This window comes from Balaenoptera borealis (genome assembly GCF_965194805.1).
Source record: "Balaenoptera borealis genome assembly, chromosome: 14".
Taxonomy (NCBI): Eukaryota; Metazoa; Chordata; class Mammalia; order Artiodactyla; family Balaenopteridae; genus Balaenoptera; species Balaenoptera borealis.
Window position 1 is genome coordinate 43,316,677 of NC_138875.1, and position 18,486 is coordinate 43,335,162.

The 18,486-nt window shown below is 35.0% G+C and overlaps 1 long non-coding RNA gene across 1 annotated transcript in view; it reads left to right on the forward strand.

The window, feature by feature from the left end:
* Positions 1-11,818, forward strand: part of LOC309610906 — a 133,273-nt gene extending 121,455 nt beyond the window's left edge. Inside the window, exon 2 of the long non-coding RNA XR_014234224.1 lies at positions 6,804-11,818. This is a non-coding gene — a long non-coding RNA (uncharacterized lncRNA). The remainder of the gene's footprint in view (positions 1-6,803) is intronic.
* Positions 11,819-18,486: the final 6,668 nt, after the last annotated feature.

Consider the following 18,486-nt stretch of genomic DNA (forward strand, 5'->3'; position numbering starts at 1 on the left):
AATTCTTTTTACGCATTGTTGAATTTGATTTGCTAATATTTTGTTGAGGATTTTTACATCTATTTTCATGAGAAATATTGGTCTGTAGTTTTCTCTTGTAATGTCTTTGTCAGGTTTTGGTATTACAGTAATGCTGCCTTCATAGAGTGAGGTAGGAAGTAGTCCCTCTGCTTCTATCCTCCAAAGAAAATTGTAGAGAATTAGTATAATTTTTTCCTAAATGTTTGGTAGAATTCACTAATAAACCCCGCTGGGCTTGATGCCTTTGTTTTGGAAGGTTATTAAGTATTGATCCCATTTCTTTAACAGGCCTATTTAGATCATCTGTTTCTTCTTGTATGAGTTTTGGCAGATTGTGTCTTTCAAGGAATTGGTCCATTTCATCTCGGTTATCTAATTTTTCAGCAAAGAGTTTTTCACAGTGTTCCTTTATTATCCTTACAGTATCCATGGGATATGGATGTAATTATGTCTCCTCTTTCTTTTCTTCTGCTGACTTTGGATTTAATTTGCTCTTCTTTTTATAGTTTCCTAAGGTGGAAACTTAGATTTTTGATGTTAAATCTTTCTTCTTTTCTAATATATGCATTCAATGCTATGAATTTCCTTCTAAGCTCTGCTTTTGCTGCATATCACAATTTTGATAAATTATGTCCCCATTTTTAATTAGTCAAAAATATTTTAAAATTCTCTTGAGATTGATTCCTTGACCATGTATTATTTAAAAGTATGCTTTTTCAGTCTTTACATATTTAGGGATTTTCCAGTTATCTTTCTGTTACGGATTTCTAGTTTAATTCCCTTGTTGTCTGATCACAGACATTGTATGATTCCTTTTTTTTAACTTTTTATTTTATATTGGAGTATAGTTGATTAACAATGCTGTGTTAGTTTCAGGTGTACAACATAGTGATTCAGTTATACATATATGTGTATGATTCCTTTTTTAAAAGTTTGTTTAGATGTTTAAGGGTCATTTTTTTCTTTTTTTAAATTGAAGTATAGTTGATTTACAATGTTGTGCTAGTTTCTTGTACAGAAACATAGTTCATTTATACATAAATATATTTGTATTTTTTCATATTCTTTTCCATTATGGTTTATTACAGGATATTGACTGTATCAGTAGTTCCCTGTGCTATATAGTAGGACCTTGAGGTTTATCTATTTTATATAGAGTAGTTTGTATCTGCTAATCCCAAACTCCTAATTTATCCCTCCCCACCTCCTTTCCCCTTTGGTAACCATAAGTTTGTTTTCTATGTCTGTGAGTCTGTTTCTGTTTCATAAATAATTTCATTTGTGTCATGGCTTAGATTCCACATATAAGTGATATCATATGATATTTGCCTTTCTCTGTCTGACTTCACTTAGTATGATAATCTCTAGGTCCATCTGTGTTGCTGCAAATGGAATTATTTCATTCTTTTTTATGGCTGAGTAGTATTTTTAATGCTAGGAAAAGACAATGTGTTATGTCCTTAGAATGTTCTTGGCCACAGTAATATGGTCTATAATTTTACAGTTTAGAGGTTTGTGACTTTGCTTGAGTTCTTTTTCAAATATTTCAACCAGCCCTTAACTCCTTTTTAGAGAAAAATCTTGGCCCTTCCTTCAAATGCTATTTGTTCGTTTCTGAATCAAAGTTTATAGGGCCTTTATTTGAGCAAAGTAAAAATCAAAACCTTCTAAAAAGCTTTCTTGAAGAGCATAATTTCTGCCACTCCAGGCCTCCTTAGAGCAAGTCCATTTTGTTCAATGGACAGAACAAAACAAATTTAATAAGCCAAAATTTGATTTGTGCACTATGCAACTTCTATCACAATTCCAGGTGAAACTGGTGGTATTTTTAAAATGGTTATAAAATGGACATTCTGATAATTTATTCATTTTGATTCTTGAGAATTTATGCTTCCTAGTCAAATCTAGAGGATATTACTCTTAACCCATGTGCAAAATAGCCTTTATTGAGTTATGAGCTGATATTACATCCTTGGCTTTTAACAAAGGTTGGTAAAAGTAATGGTCAAAATTGACCATTGCTGCTTGGTTTTTCATACTAATGAGAGATATGGTCATACTGTTCAAGATGGTCAAAAATCTATGCACCTAGTTTACTTTAGATTTCAGAACTAAGAGAAAACTTTTCTTGATAAAATTGTATTCTTTCTCTTATTAATAATTAGGCATTCTCTAAAGTTTCATGTTTCCCTCTGGTTTAAGCAACCTAGAAGCTCAGAGTCATTTATGCTTTAAATTACTAGCATAATCACTCTTCTTTAGCCCTTTCTATGAAACATATTTACAACTTCGATCTTGTACTCTTTTACGTTTGTTCCATTTGATTTTAGTTTACTAAGATTCTTCCCTACTATATTCAGAGGCAGAATACTTTGTCAAAGTTGAGTGAAAGGAAGCCATTAACTGTAATATTGGGAGCATCCAATTAGTGGTACATGTTTGCTGGGAAAAAAGCGTTAAGGCACAGATAAAACAGAAGTAGTGTGAAGGTATATTAAGATGTAAGTCCTTCAAATGGCAGCTGGGTATCCCCTTAGTTAAGTATCAGAAAACTTTATTTTCCTGACACATGTATGAGGGAGTAAATAAACCTGAAAAATATGATAGGAATAAAGCATGTTGATGGTGCAGACATTTGAGGACAGAATAAAACTTTTATTTGACTTGGTGCAAAAACTACATGAAAACATAACTTCTATTTCCATTCTACTGGATTACAGATTTGTTTGCCAGAAAAGAGGTGATGAATTAGCTCTTTAGCATTTCCATTCCAATCTGAGAATTTTGTTTCTATTTTTTTTTCTCCCTTTTCAAAGGGAAAGGTGATTTTGTTGAAAGAGTATAGGTTTTGGAGTCAAATGTTTCATTAATTTAAATCCTGGTTCTGCTAATTATTTATTTTGAGAGTATTACTTAACCATATTGAGCCTAGGTTTCTCATCTCTTAAATGAGTTTAACAATACTTCTGTTGTACCTTTGTGTGATAAATAAATAATATTGTATATAAAACATTTAACTTGGAGCCTGACAGATAATATATTTTCAAAAGTATTAGGGATAAACAACATAAAGAATACTTCATAGAAGGAGGCTACCTTAACTTTTTTGGACAGTCTTTAATAACTGACACATTTAACTCATGTCTGTCTCCTGGTAAATGTGTAGATTCTGAAAAACACACTGAAAATAATAGTTATTTGTTGAATGCTTAAGGCGAATACTGCCTTGGGTCAACTCCTTTGTATGCATTATCTTCTACTCTCACAGTAATTTTGTAGAAAAGAATATGTTATCCCATTTTTACATCTATGAAAACTAATATTTGATAACGGAAAAGACATATTGGTATAGCGACTCTCATAAGCTGCTGGAGTTTCCAACTGTAAATTAGTGTTGATAGAACCTTTCTGGAAAGTAATTTATCAGTGTAAGTAAAGAATTTTAAGTACATTCATAATCTATAATTCATTAACATTATTTCTAAAAATATGACTTAAAGTCACCAGATGACGAAGATGGACAAAAACTGTAAAGATGCATATTTAAAGGTTTATAATTAATTACATAATAACTGCCAGAAAGTATGCTACAGGAAGACAAGAAGTATTGTCTGTTTTGTACACTGCTGCATCGCTAGGCCTAACAGTGCTTAGAACAAAGTAGGTACTCAATAAATGTTTATGGAAAGCATGAATACATAGTTAACATATAGTGGGAAAATTTAAATACACAGATTTCTAGGTAATAGAGTAGTAGTTAAATATATGAGTACAAGGGTAAATTGCAAATTCATTTAATTTAGAATTTAAAACATTAATGGAAGTTCTGTTTTTTTAGTGGCTGAAAAAGACCTTACTAGGCTGACTCTACCAAAGATAATATTTAATCCGTGGACCTAAAAAGGAATACACCAGAAAGTCAAAATGTGTATCTCTGGGTTTAGGGGTTCACTTTAGCTTTATTTTTAATTTAAAAATATTTCTACAAAAAAAGACACATATACCTTCATTTAAAAAAAAAAAGATAAAATAGCATCGTTGTGTTTACTTTTGGATAGAACCAGGTTGGGCTGCCACCTGGATTGTCTATTAGGGTCCTGACCACCAAAAACTGCCCTGGCATTGCCCAGCCAGAGCTGTCCTGCCCCGCTAATTCAGCCCAGCACACAGCTATTTGCACAAATCCCAAATTTTCCTTTATGATTTTAATTCTTAATTTTAAAGTCTGTTTCTCTCTGTTCGTGGTCTCATGCCTTATGTAATGAATTCTACAGTTTTTTTCTTAGTGCCCCTTCTGTCACTGGAAATCAAACTGATGCTACATCCATGATTCTGAGCTTAGATCTATTTATGTTTAGTGTCTCCTCCCATTTTCTCTTTAAACGTGGGTCTCTGGACACATAGCATTGACTGTTCCATGCTTTGCTCTTCAGCTGTCCTTTAGCACAGGAGTCTCTTCCACTAGAATAGCTCTCTGCTGCCACCTTCTGGTTTCTGGCTGCTAAAGCCAGGCAGCAGGTCAAAGGTGACTTTCAGTGTGGGCTTTTCCCAACCTCTTGAGATGCTGTCACCCCCTTTCCCTCGGCTTCTTTCAAACTCTTCAAAGTGATCTTTTTATACATTTTTATTCCTTTTCTCCAAAACCAGGATTGAGTAGTTGAGACAGAGACCTTACAGCCCCAAAGTCTAAATTATTTACTATCTAGCCCTTTACAGGGAAAGCTTGCAGACCCCTGCTCTAAAGAATGTAGGATAGCAGATGTAGGGAGCAGCCACAGCCTTCAGGGATGCGGGAAAGTATCCACATAAGGATCAATTGTGGCAGAAGCTGCCTCCTGCAAAGCAGAATAAGGCCTTATAGGAGAGGGCGTGGCAGTGTTCAGTGGATGGTCCGTAAGCAGAGAAACTTGGTGAAGCTTGACTGGAGTTTGAATGGAATTTCTGGGTGGAGCACCTGGCTGGAAGGCAAGCACTATTGGTTCCTCATAGACCAGCTGACAGCAGTTCTGCAAGAGGAAGGAGAAATCAATCGAAACCAAAACAAGGCTGGGAAGCCCCTTGCTGCTGCCTAGTAAGCCCCTCATAAGCCCCTCCACGCCCTCTACTGATAAAGCCTCATTACTCCAGCTGGCACAAGAAAACTGTTTACATACTAGATCCAGCTCCAGTATCTCAAATTAGAGTTAAAAATTTGAGCTAAGGATTTAGAACTGAGGCAATAATTAGGTAACTGGCACAAATATTTAGTCCACATGCAAACTTCTCTGATTCAGTTGGGTGCTATATGTAGTCGAGAACCGTGTAGTGCATTTATCTGTTATAACTTCGAGTCCCCTTTAATCTTACAGTGTCCCCTACATTTTTGTTAAATTTGTCTTTCATTACATAGACGTTTTTAAAAGAGTCTAGGCCAGTTACTTTGCAGAATTTCTCTCAGTGTGGACTTACCTTTCTGTTTACTCATGATTACATTCAGGTAAAACACTTTTGGCAGGAATGTTACATAAGTTATAATATTGTATCAATGAGACATATCACAAAACACACGGTATAAGTTTTTCTCATAACTAGTGATAGTAAGTTTGATCATTTGGTTAAAGTTGTGGTCAACAGATTTATCCATCTCCCTATTATGATTAATAAGTGCTCAATTGAGTGATATTGCAAGAATATGCAACTATCTTTGTTTCCAAAAAGTCTTCATCCAGTGGACTTAGCACTCATTGGTAATTCTTGCTTGAATCTATTATTGTAACAGGTGTGAAATGGTGATGTTTCTGGGCTTACATTCTCTTTACCATGCATTGGCAGTTTGAAAAACCGAAAAGCCTGGCACAGATTGGGCTGCAGGCTGTGTTCCTGAAAAAGGCACTCTTCTTGCAGTTCTTATTCAGTTACTTATCTCCCTGCCTTTCCTACCACCTCAGCTATTTCCCTAGGTCTCAGGGAAAACATCCTGTAGGCCTTGTTTTACTCTCCTCAAGAAGCTATTTATGAATGAGAATATGATTATGATATTTTAATGAATCCCAAGTTTCTCATATAAAAAGATTTTTAAAAAACATTTTTGAATTTGAAAAACCCTGAAATTTTAGCAATTTTTTGCTATTTGTTAATGCATTTGTTCAATAAATTGTTCATTCAACAAATATTGTGTACCAGACAGAGTACTGGAAACTGAGGGTAGAGGAGGGGGCTTACTTCAAAGTGCTATAGAGTGTGCCCAAGCCGTAGTATCAGCAGTCTTGAGTATTGACACGTGTTGAATGTTAGTCATGGGGCAAGTGCCATGACACCTATGATCTTAGTTTTCTCATCTTTGAATGTGGATTAACTGTAGCTAGGTCACTAAATGGACATGATTCACTTACATACAGATGCGTGCATGCGCAAGCACACACACACACACATACACACAGGCAGCCCTCACTTTGCACAGCATCAAGTTAGCTGAAACTTGTACATATCTGAGCCATGTTCCTATTTTGCACGGTCCCCACAGGCACAAGTTTCAATAAGCATGGCATCCTACAAGACGAGGGCTGCCTGTATATATAAAACATTCTAGGAAATTGCCTGGGATACAGCAAATTCTCAAAAGTGGTACTTATATGATTAAATCCAGAAATCTTTATACAACTACTGTAGCTCTTTGTCATTGTCCAGCCTCTCTTCTTGAACGTTTTCAATGATAGTGCAATCAGTGTTTGCCTAAGAAGACCACAGGTGTTTTTTTTTTAGCATCTTTATTGGAGTATAATTGCTTTACAATGGTGTGTTAGTTTCTGCTTTATAACAAAGTGAATCAGCTATACATATACATACATCCCCATATCTCCTCCCTCTTGCGTCTCCCTCCCACCCTCCCTATCTCACCCCACTAGGTGGTCACAAAGCACCGAGCTGATCTCCCTGTGCTATGTGGCTGCTTCCCACTAGCTATATATTTTACATTTGGTAGTGTATATATGTCCATGCCACTCTCTCACTTCATCCCAGCTTACCCTTCCCCCTACCCGTGTCATCAAGTCCATCCTCTACGTCTGCGTCTTTATTCCTGTCCTGCCCCTAGGTTCTTCATAACCATTTTTTTTTTTAGATTCCATATATATATGTTAGCATATGGTATTTGTTTTTCTCTTTCTGACTTCACTCTGTATGACAGACTCTAGGTCCATCCACATCACTACAAATAACTCAGTTTCGTTTCTTTTTATGGCTGAGTAATATTCCATTGTATATATGTGCAACATCTTCTTTATCCATTCATCTGTCGATGGACACTTAGGTTGCTTCCATGTCCTGGCTATTGTGAATAGAGCTGCGATGAACATTGTGGTACATGACTCTTTTTGAATTATGGTTTTCTCAGGGTATATGCCCAGTAGTGGGATTGCTGGGTCATATGGTAGTTCTATTTTTAGTTTTTTAAGGAACCTCCATACTGTTCTCCATAGTGGCTGTATCAATTTACATTCCCACCAACAGTGCAAGAAGGTTTCCTTTTCTCCACACCCTCTCCAGCATTTATTCTTTGTAGATTTTTTCATGATGGCCATTCTGACTGGTGTGAGGTGATATCTCATTGTAGTTTTGATTTGCATCTCTCTAATGATTAGTGATGTTGAGCATCCTTTCATGTGTTTGTTGGCAATCTGTATATCTTCTCTGGAGAAAAGTCTACTTAGGTCTTCTGTCCATTTTTGGATTGGGTTGTTTGTTTTTTTGATATTGAGCTGCATGAGCTGCTTGTTAATTTTGGAGATTAATCCTTTGTCTGTTGTTTCATTTGCAAATATTTTCTCCCATTCTGAGGGTTGTCTTTTTGTCTTGTTTATGGTTTCCTTTGCTGTGCAAAAGCTTTTAAGTTTCATTAGGTCCCCTTTGTTTATTTTTGTTTTTATTTCTATTTCTCTAGGAGGTGGGTCAAAAAGTATCTTGCTGTGATTTATGTCATAGAGTTGCAGAATTAAAAAAGCAGCATATCCCCAGTGTTCATAACCTTCTTAGCAGATTCTGTTTGAGAACCAGCTATGGCATCACTGGCAGATTGACACCTCTTGAACACAAAGTCTCGGTTCCATTCCTCTATCTGTGGAATAGGCGGCTGAGTTACAGAATCTGACAATCCTATTGCCTGGAAAGTCTCATGGAAAGGCAGGCTTTGCAAGGACATGAGAGTCAGAAGGCTCTACACTAAATATTCCACTCACGTTGAAGGGTCCTAGGTATCCAGGTGTCATTGAGATCCTAAGTCAATGAGATAAAGTCCCTGGGCTCTCAGTGTGGATTAGCATCCTGCTTCCAATGTGTGCTAGCTTTTTGCTTTTTGGCAATTTATATAATCTGTCCCAGTTTTCCCATTTGCAAAAGGGGACAATAATAGCGATTTCATGGATTTCATTATGAAGTTGAAAAAAGGTAACTCTACATAGTAGGCAGGTAATAATACTTCAGTCATGAGTCTTAGTAGCACTAATAGTAGTTTTATCAAGGGGATTCATGACGTATATATGTATTGTTCAGTGGACATAACTGCCCAGATTCTACTTCAGGAATCAGTTAAGTCACTTTGCTTAAGGTCATTCCCCTTCCTGGGACAGCTCATATCCAACGACTGATAAATAGAGGAGTAGCCTTGCCCCTTTGGTCTGACTTGGGGCAAAGCCGAAGGCCCGTTCTTGCTCCAGGACTCCCCATGGAGCTGACTGAGGTTGTTGCTGGGCTGCTTTGCAGCTCAGCCTGTGTTTCTGCCCAGTCCTTGATCCTCTCCCTATCTTCCCACTGTTCCCCGCTCCAGTCCAACAGGAGTTGATTCCAGGTGCACTCCTTAATAAGAATCCTGCATACCAAACCCCACCTCAGAGTCAGCTTTACAGAGAACGCTGCCTGTGACAACAGGGCGGGAAGACAAATAAGTCACCTCACTCAGATACTTCACTGTGTGGCCTGAGACCTGTGACCATCAGAGATCACCTTATATCAGTCTTTGGCGTGTTCTAGGATGTTTTGAAGGTCATGGTTAGTCAGTAGTTCTCCTAGGAACTGGTAAACTTCCCAGCAGTTTGCCAGTGCCCTGGTGCACCGATCAAACTTTCAGAAAGGCAGTAGTACTGAGGGAAGGCCTTGAGCATCTGGCTGGAAACACTCCCTGTGGCTGGTGGAAGTGGAAATTGGCAGCCCAAGCAGTAAGTAACAGCTATTTTCCGTTTTGGTGACCAGTCATTTGACCTTGCTCTCTGAATCACAGAGGTTTGGGGCATGGTAGAAAACAGAGCTTGAAAGAGTTCCCTGAGAGGAAAGAGTGAAACTCCAGATGTTTTTCTGATGGAGAGTGCAGATTTGTCCACTGGTAATAGGTTGAGTTGGTTTTGTATAGAAATACTGATTTCAAAATTTCAAGGGACTCTTTCCCTTCTTTTCAAAGAAATGCAATTGTTTTACTCTTGCACCTTCAGACTTCTGGTCTATTTTATTATAATGTCTCACATACTGCCTACAGTTTTTATTGGCCTTCTATTCACAAGTTCTTCTTGAACGATGTTAATTTATATACGTTCAAGGACTTGAATTCACTTAAACAATAGATTTCTCTTTTACTGACAATTAAAAAAAACAAAAAAACTTCAAAGGATGAATGAATGAATTTTAAGGAAACACAAACTAATCCCCATTGCAACCAGAGTGACCTTTCTGCAACAGACACCTTGCTTAACATTCTTCACTAATTTCCTTTCTATGCCTTTAAAGATTATGTATAAGCTGATAGTTTATCATTTCAGCTTCATGCCTTACTATTTCCCAACTCATCTCCTTGATACACACACACACACACATTTTTCAGTTACTTTCAGACAAAGTTCAAATGTAACACGCTATTCTGGAATACAGTATATTGGTTTCCAGTCTGTAGAGGCATTTTTAATTTGGCTCCATTATTAAATGTTTATTTGATAAAACCACTGTATCTGTTGTCATGTTAGAAGAGGCAACTACCAAAGCAATCTACAGATTCAATGCAGTCCCTATTCATCTACCAATGGCATTCATCACAGAATTAGAACAAAAAATTTTACAATTCATATGGAAACACAAAAGACCCCCAGTAGCCGAAGCAATCTTGAGAAAGAAAAATGGAGCTGGAGGAATCAGGCTCCCCGACTTCAAACTATACTACAAAGCAACAGTAATCAACACAGTGTGGTACTGGCACAAAAACAGAAATATAGATCAATGGAACAGGATAGAAAGCCCAGAGATAAACCCATGCACATATGGTTACCTAATTTACGACAAAGGAGGCAAGAACATACAATGGAGAAAAGACAGCCTCTTCAATAAGTGGTGCTTGGAAAACTGGACAGCTACATGTAAAAGAATGAAATTAGAACACTACCTAACACCATACACAGAAATAAACTCAAAATGGATTAGAGACCTAAATGTAAGTCCAGACACTATAAAACTCTTAGAGGGAAACATAGGAAAAGCACTCTGACATAAACCACAGCAAGATCTTTTTTGACCCGCCGCCTAGAGTAATGGAAATAAAAACAAAAATAAACAAATGGGACCTAATGAAACTTCAAAGCTTTTGCACAGCAAAGGAAACCATAAACAAGACGAAAAGACAACCCTCAGAATGGGAGAAAATATTTGCAAATGGAACAACAGACAAAGGATTAATCTCCAAAATATACAAACAGCTCATGCAGCTCAATCTCAAAAAAACCAACAACCCAATTAAAAAATGGGCAGAAGACCTAAATAGACATTTTACCAAAGAAGACATACAGATGGCCAAGAGGCACATGAAAAGATGCTCAACATCACTAATTATTAGAGAAATTCAAATCAAAGCTGCAATGAGGTATCACCTCACACCAGTCAGAATGGGCATTATCAAAAAATCTAGAAACAATAAATGCTGGAGAGGGTGTGGAGAACAGGGAACCCTCTTGCACTTTTGGTGGGAATGTAAATTGATACAGCCACTATGGAGAACAGTATGGAGGTTCCTTAAAAACCTAAAAATAGAACTACCATATGACCCAGCAATGCCACTACTGGGCATATATCCTGAGAAAACCGTAATTCAAAAAGAGACATGTACCCCAATGTTCACTGCAGCACTATTTACAGTAGCCAGGACAGGGAACCAACCTAAATGATCATCAACAGTTGAATGGATAAAGAAGATGTGGCACATATATACAGTGGAATATTACTCAGCCATAAAAAGCAAAATTGAGTTATTTATAGTGAGGTGGATGGACCTAGAGTCTGTCATACAGAATGAAGTAAGTCAGAAAGAGAAAAGCAAATACTGTATTCTAACACATATATATAGAATCTAAAAAAAAAAAAATTGGTACTGATGAACCTAGTGCCAGGGCAGGAATAAAGACATAGACCTAGAGAATGGACTTGAGGACACGGGATGGGAGGGGGAAGCTGAGGTGAAGTGAGAGTAGCATCGACATATATACACTACCGAATGTAAAATAGTTAGCTAGTGGGAAGCAGCAGCATAGCACAGGGAGATCAGCTCGGTGCTTTGCTTTGTATTTTTTTCTCTCATTTTTTGTAACATTAGGGAAGGTGGGAGGGAGGCTTGAGAGGGAGGGGACATGGGGATATATGTATGCATATGGCTGATTCACTTTTTTGTACAATGGAAACTAACACAGTATTGTGAAGCAATTATACTCCTTTAAAGATCTATTTTTAAAAAAAAGGCAACTAATTTCTTTTAAATTATCAAAATACATCATTGTATAAATTGGTTTTAGATATAGGTATATCCTTAGGTGAAGTAATATTTAAAGATAATACTTTCTTTATCTCCTCTTTCCTTCTTTGGAGTTACTTTTCTTTACTCTAGGAGAGCGTAATTTTGATGGGTTGCTATACTAAGAAAAGGAAGGGTTGTAGGAGAGACTTACTGACTTGTTTCTTTATAATGTCTGTGTAGACTCTGTGATATGATGAGGGGTTCAGTAATGAAGTAGGAATTTTAGAGACATTTCTGAACCTCCACTGTTCTTCTTTACAAAGCTATACATCTCTTTTGAATATGGAGGACAGCTTAAATCCAAGACCGCTCCTCCCTCAATAAGAGGTTCCAAGATGTAATTCTAAAAGCAGAAGGAAATTTTTGAGTTATTTCCATATCTGGTTGTGTGATAATATAAAGTACAACTATGAAGAATTTAAGACTCTCTATCCAAGTAGCAAAAGAGAAGATTTTTCCACATATTTTTTGCCCACTAACTTTCAAGAAATGATTTTTTAAAAATAAGAAAGAAAAAAAAAAAAGAAATTTTTCTAGCCAAATGGAGAATCTGATCATATTTTGCAAACTTTAAACTTGAATTTACCTTGCTTTCAAAATTGAATGTGTTCATTCTGGAAAATAGTATTAAATACAAACAGATAGTTTTTAAAAAGAGGGATCGAAGACTATCTAGGTTTTCCTTTTTGATTTTCCTACTTCAGTATTTTAGTTCAGGATTATAAAATACAAGCTGAATTGAACAGAAATTCTGTATTCTATTCCTGGTCTTGCAGCACTTACTAATTTTGCCTCAGACAACATCAGGTTTATTTATAAAAAATTATAACACTCAATTTCTAATGAGCAGTTTACTCTTCTTTTTAACCTAAGTAAAATGCATTTTATGTTAGCAGTTGTCTTAAAATGTTTTCTGATATTCTATAAATAAAACCTCCTTTTTAAAAAATTTGATAATATATAGGGCAGAGAAGAATTCTTGAAAAAACTCACTCGAGGTGAAGTGGCTCGTGGAATGATGATTCAGGTAATCCCAATTTGGTTTCAATATTTTATTCTTCCTTTAATTTGCATTTTAAATTTGCCTGTAATGAGGCATCTTTTCACTACTTGGTTTGCAAGCCAGCAGTTTTCTCTCCTTAGTTGATGACAGTTGCCCTCTGTGTACGACTTGCAGTGTCTGATCATGCATAAAGAAACTGACCTCTCATACACATATCGCATTTTGTGGTTTAATGGGAATTTCTGCCAGCCTAGTAAAAGGGCAGTGGGATCTTATTCCTAAGTGTCTCTTTAGTTTCCTTTGTGATGATGTTATGTTTTTTTTACATTTTTAATGTCTTTCAATTGGACTCTTTTATTTAAGACTGAAAAGAAAACATGCTATGATATTTCTATATAAAGATTTTGAAACTAAAACATTATAACTAGCAAAATCAATTTTACTTTTTAAAAAGTCTTTATCTACCACCTGCATATCCTTTGGGACCTAGATTGGGTGATCTGAACCCTGGCATGTTTGTAGACTGCCTCCCCTTCAGAAATACATAAGTATTTGAAACCATTACTATAAAAAGAATAAAATCAAGAGGCAAAACAGTACAAGACAGTGTTAATTTTAAAAATTATTTGAGATTATCTGCACCTCTGTTCCTCTTTGAAGCAAACACACATTTTGTGATTTTTTTTTCTATTGGGAACTTTGATACTTTCAAACATATAAAAGCAGTGTCTCTCTAATTCTATATGCTTGAAAATGCCAAATTACCTAATTTATTTCTCTCTGTAGATAAGCCCAATAATTCCGTAATCTTCCAGTCCTTTTTGCTTAATAGTTTGTTATTAACTTCTTGTTTATTGGTTTTATTTGGTCTTAGAATGCAGGAATTACATATATTTCAATATTTGTCATTAACGTGTCGTCTAACCTTATTATCCTCCAGTACTTACTTAAGGATATCTGATTTTTATTGTCTATTAAATTTTTTTCTCTCATTTTTTGTAATATTACCTCTGTTCTTTTTAAATATGCTATATTCGTACCTATTGCTTTTTTATGGTGGCATTTATTGTTTTGATTTGTAGACATTACTGACCAGCACAGGATAGAGTCTCAATAAATGTTTAGGTAATTAATAACGATGAATCATTTAAAAAATCTTTGCTTGCAGAAAAGACTGCTTTCCCTTCAAGAAGAACAGGCATTTGAGAAGCAGGATCTTATGAGAAAGAAAGCAATATATGCCTTAGCACTGGCAGAAATGGAGATACCACTGCTTAAACTAGAAGAAGAAGCTGTAAAAATCAGAACTTGCCACAAAGAACATACTGATGTAAGCATTTATAATTAATCCAGAAACTAATCTGCAGGAATATTCAGGTCAATAAATCATGTATGTGATTTTACATTATCATTTGGAAAATTATGATTTCACATAGGAAGACATAAAAGCATAGACAAAATAAGTAACTATTTTATGACCACACAACTGATCTACAGTGGAATTATATAGCAAGACTATTAACTCTATTACCTGGAACCCCACACTTTATCTTAGAGAGTACTTAGGAAAAGCAGTTTTCAAATGGGTGAGTAGTGATTTATCTGGTATGATTACCCACTGTAGTAAATTTAATTCAAAGTCTTCACTGCTTGTTAATAAAATTCCAAAACTACGTTTGCGCAAATATAGAATATAATGCATCTTGACATTTTCGTGGTAAATTTTTGATGTATGTAAATGAAGTTAAGACAGCTAGGATGAAAAATAAAGCAAATGTTGATAAAATATTTTCAAAACAACAGGTTTATGACAGTGACTGATATTACAAGCCCTTCCCAAAGAAAAATTTAGTAGAAAAATATGCATACATCATATCATTAGTCTTTTGGAGAAGTAGAAGGTGTGGTAGGAATTATACATTCTTGTCCTCGGCTACGGGGAGGACATACGTATATTCATTTGGGCCATTTTGGCAACAGCGTTTTTTTTTCTTTGCAAATGATGATGTAACTTTATATTCTTAGTCTTTAATAATTTTCAAAATTTCATTATTTTAAAAACTTTGTGATTTTCAAAGTTTTCCTATTATGAATGTTTATTTTGATCTTCAAAGCATCTCTCTGAAGTAGGCAAGAGAGAGTTTATCTGTAACATAGACATGAGAAAACTTGGGCCTACCTACATGAAGCCACTTGTACAATGCCATAAACCATGGAAACGAAACAGCAAATTCTGAGTGTACTTCTCGGGGCTTCTAAATGCTTATCCTAGAGCTCATGTAATGAATATATAACCAGTACTAACACCTAGTGAGATAAATGATTTTAATAATGGCTCCTCCTTACATTAATGATAGGAGTTTATTAATTGCATCAAAACCTTAGTGTAATCATCTGAGTATGATAATGAATTCCAGAAAAGATTAATGACTTTTATTTTTTCTTATTTTATAATAGCCAGTTTTATACCTTCTTGTAGTGCAGTAATCATTTTTGTTTTATTATTCTTTAATAGTGTATAAATCATAAGAACTATTAACTTAGCATAAACTCCTGGAAAGAGTAAGTTTTCATACACTTTCTATAATGATTGCTGAAAATTTGGAGTTTTAATTTTGGTTAAAATATTTTCAATATTGTGAGGAAAATTTATTATTTCTATGTGAATTAATTAGTTTTTGTTACTTAGCTAAAATTGATTAGACTTTTATTTTCTTGGGTAATTCAAATTGAATATTGGGATTATGGATATCCTAGTATGTTTTTGTGATTCATGTGTGGTGAATTCCTTTCCTGTTATACCAAAATATATGTTGTTGTTATTAAAATAGTTGCTTGGGAACTATCTGGTCTAAACCAAGATAATTGGATTGTAAATGTTGCACATCTTAATTTCTGAATGTCCTATAGTTACTAGGTGAAATAATTGAGAGGAAAGAATATGTTAAAAGAAATGTAGAGAAAACAAAGAAAAAGTTGCGAAGAAAGGGGAAGAAAACCCAGCATGCATTAATAAAAACTGAGGTAAGAAATTTAATGTCAAAAAATAATTTTGAATTTACAACCTTTTCATTTCAATGAAAACTATGCCAGCAAATTTAATTTTAGGTGGATGTCTCTCATTTCTAATTGGTTGCACTAAATTGATTCTGCATGCATGCATGCACATTGGCGCGCACGTGCGCACGTGCGCACACACACACACACACACACACACACACACAGTCTCTGTGTCTTCATTTTCTCTCTTATAGTGTCTTTCCCACTGGTCTAGTGTATCCTCCTGTTACCTTTCCTACAAAGTAGAGATAGGGATTTGTAGTGTCTGAGATAGTACCATGTTTCTAACATGAGACCAATGTACAGATTGAAACATTTGTTAATATCTGACATCTAAATGTTACCCTCAAGCTGGTATGTAGGCAGCATGAACAAATGGCTATATATCAAAGGACTTCAGGGCTTTTTCCAACTTAGAAATATTTGCTCCCTTAAAATCCTCACATGTAACATTCTAACTTTAGAGAATCATTGGATATGGGAAAGTAGAGATAGTCCTCTGGATATATTTTAAAGGTAGCACCAATATGATTTGTTAGGGGACAGCTTGTGGGCCATGAGATGGAGGTGTAATCATATCCTTTAAATAAAGTTAAAGGGCCACAAAAGAAATATTTTTTAAAATTACCAAGGAAAATAATATGTATAATAATAATAACAGATATTAATATTTTGCATGTTTTTTATGTCAGGCATTGTTCTAAGTGCTCAGACCTATTAACTAATTTCATCTTCATGATAACCCTATGAAGAGTGTACTATTATTATCTCCATTCTACAGTTGAAGAATCTGATGCATTGTTTTTTAATTAACTTGTTCAGTTTCACCCAGCTTGTTAATGGTGGTGTTGAGATTCAATGTATCTGGCACTAGAAGCTCTGCTCCTAACCATTACATTATACTGGTCAAATCATACAGGTTACTTTTATTGACCCCAGTGAAGTAAAATCAGAACTCAATAACAAAAAATATAGCAGAAAGAAAAAATTTGTAGACCACTGGAAATACTTTTTAAATCACATATTCTTTATTTACTTATGTGTTAAGGAATATTTAGAAATACAAATTACCATTTATTACAAGTGACTGATGATAAAGTATAAAGCAAAATTTATGGAATGGGCCAACATTATAATTTGGTATTACCAATAAATTATTTTGGTAAGAAGAACTGAAAATACTTGGCATATCTGTGAAAGGCAAAAAGAACGTGCCATGAGAAAAATTAAAAGAGACATAATTATATACGAAATTGCATAGCAATTTGTTTTAAAATATTGATGAAGTATATAATTTATTTTTAAAATACAAATGATGAAAACTGGGTGAAGACAAAAAAATAACAAAAATGGATCAATAACAATAAAACTGGTCTAAACTCTACCAATAATGGCAAGAACAAGCACAGATGCTTTATAGGCCTCCCCACAAAAACCAGGTAGAGAGCATAAGAAAACGTGGAAAGCTTCTAAATTTATTCTATAAAAATATAACCCTGAAACCATAACTGAAAAATATTAGCATAAGTAAAAAATCTGTAGGTGATCTCACTTATGAACATAGATGACAAAATCTTTTTTTTTTTTTTTTAAATCTTAAATATATCAGTGAATTGAATTTTACAATGTGCTAAAAATAATATACTTTACAAAATAAGATTCCTTTGAAGAATGTGAAGGTGATTCAGCATAAACAAGTGTACTAATATAATTCACTGCATTTACACAAGTGAAAGACAGCCTAAAATATTTGATAAAATTCGAAAGCCACTGATTTATTTAAAAAAACCTCTTAACTGTCTAGATATATAATGAAAACATCCATACCTTAATAACATGTGTTATAGTGTCTACCAGTATTTTCCAGCAAACATGATACTTAATTATGAAAAATTAAAAATAAATCCATTAAAATCAGGAACAAAACATTCAGGCCAGCTCTTACAACCCAGCACACTACTGTTATTGATGACAAATTACTTGTAACATGTGTCACAAAAGATAAAACGTGTTCAAGACTGCAGTGGAATGCCACCACAGTTCTTATATCCACATCTGAATATTTGCTAAAATATTAACTAAAAATTGCCAAAGGTTAACAAATATAAATAAATTCCAATGAAAAACATGGCTGAATACTTTGTGTGTATGCTCCGTATTATAGAAGTTACTAAGAGTTTGAGGGTTAGAGAAGAAGGGTTCTTTTTTTTTTGTTTGTCCTTCAAATTGATTTGTCTTTCCAATTACTACTGAGTACTTAAAATGTCTTAAACACTGTTGGAAGTTCCTGGAGTTGGAGAAGTAAAAGGAGAAGTTGGTTCACTCAAGAAACACATCATCTTGCTGGGGATCAGACAAGGAAACAGACAGCCTTAATACATTGTGAGCAGAGCCATGACAATGGTGTAATGGTGTGGGAAGAGTCAAGAAGGAGGAAACGCAGCTGAATCAAGGGCATCCAGGAAGATTTTTCAGAGGAGGTGATATCTAAGAATGATAATTACTAATGGAGAAATTGAAGGTTGAATATTTGCCTTGCCGTGATGTTTAGAGAACAGAGATGATATACACAAAAAGACTAAAAGAATAATTGGCACTGGAAGCATTC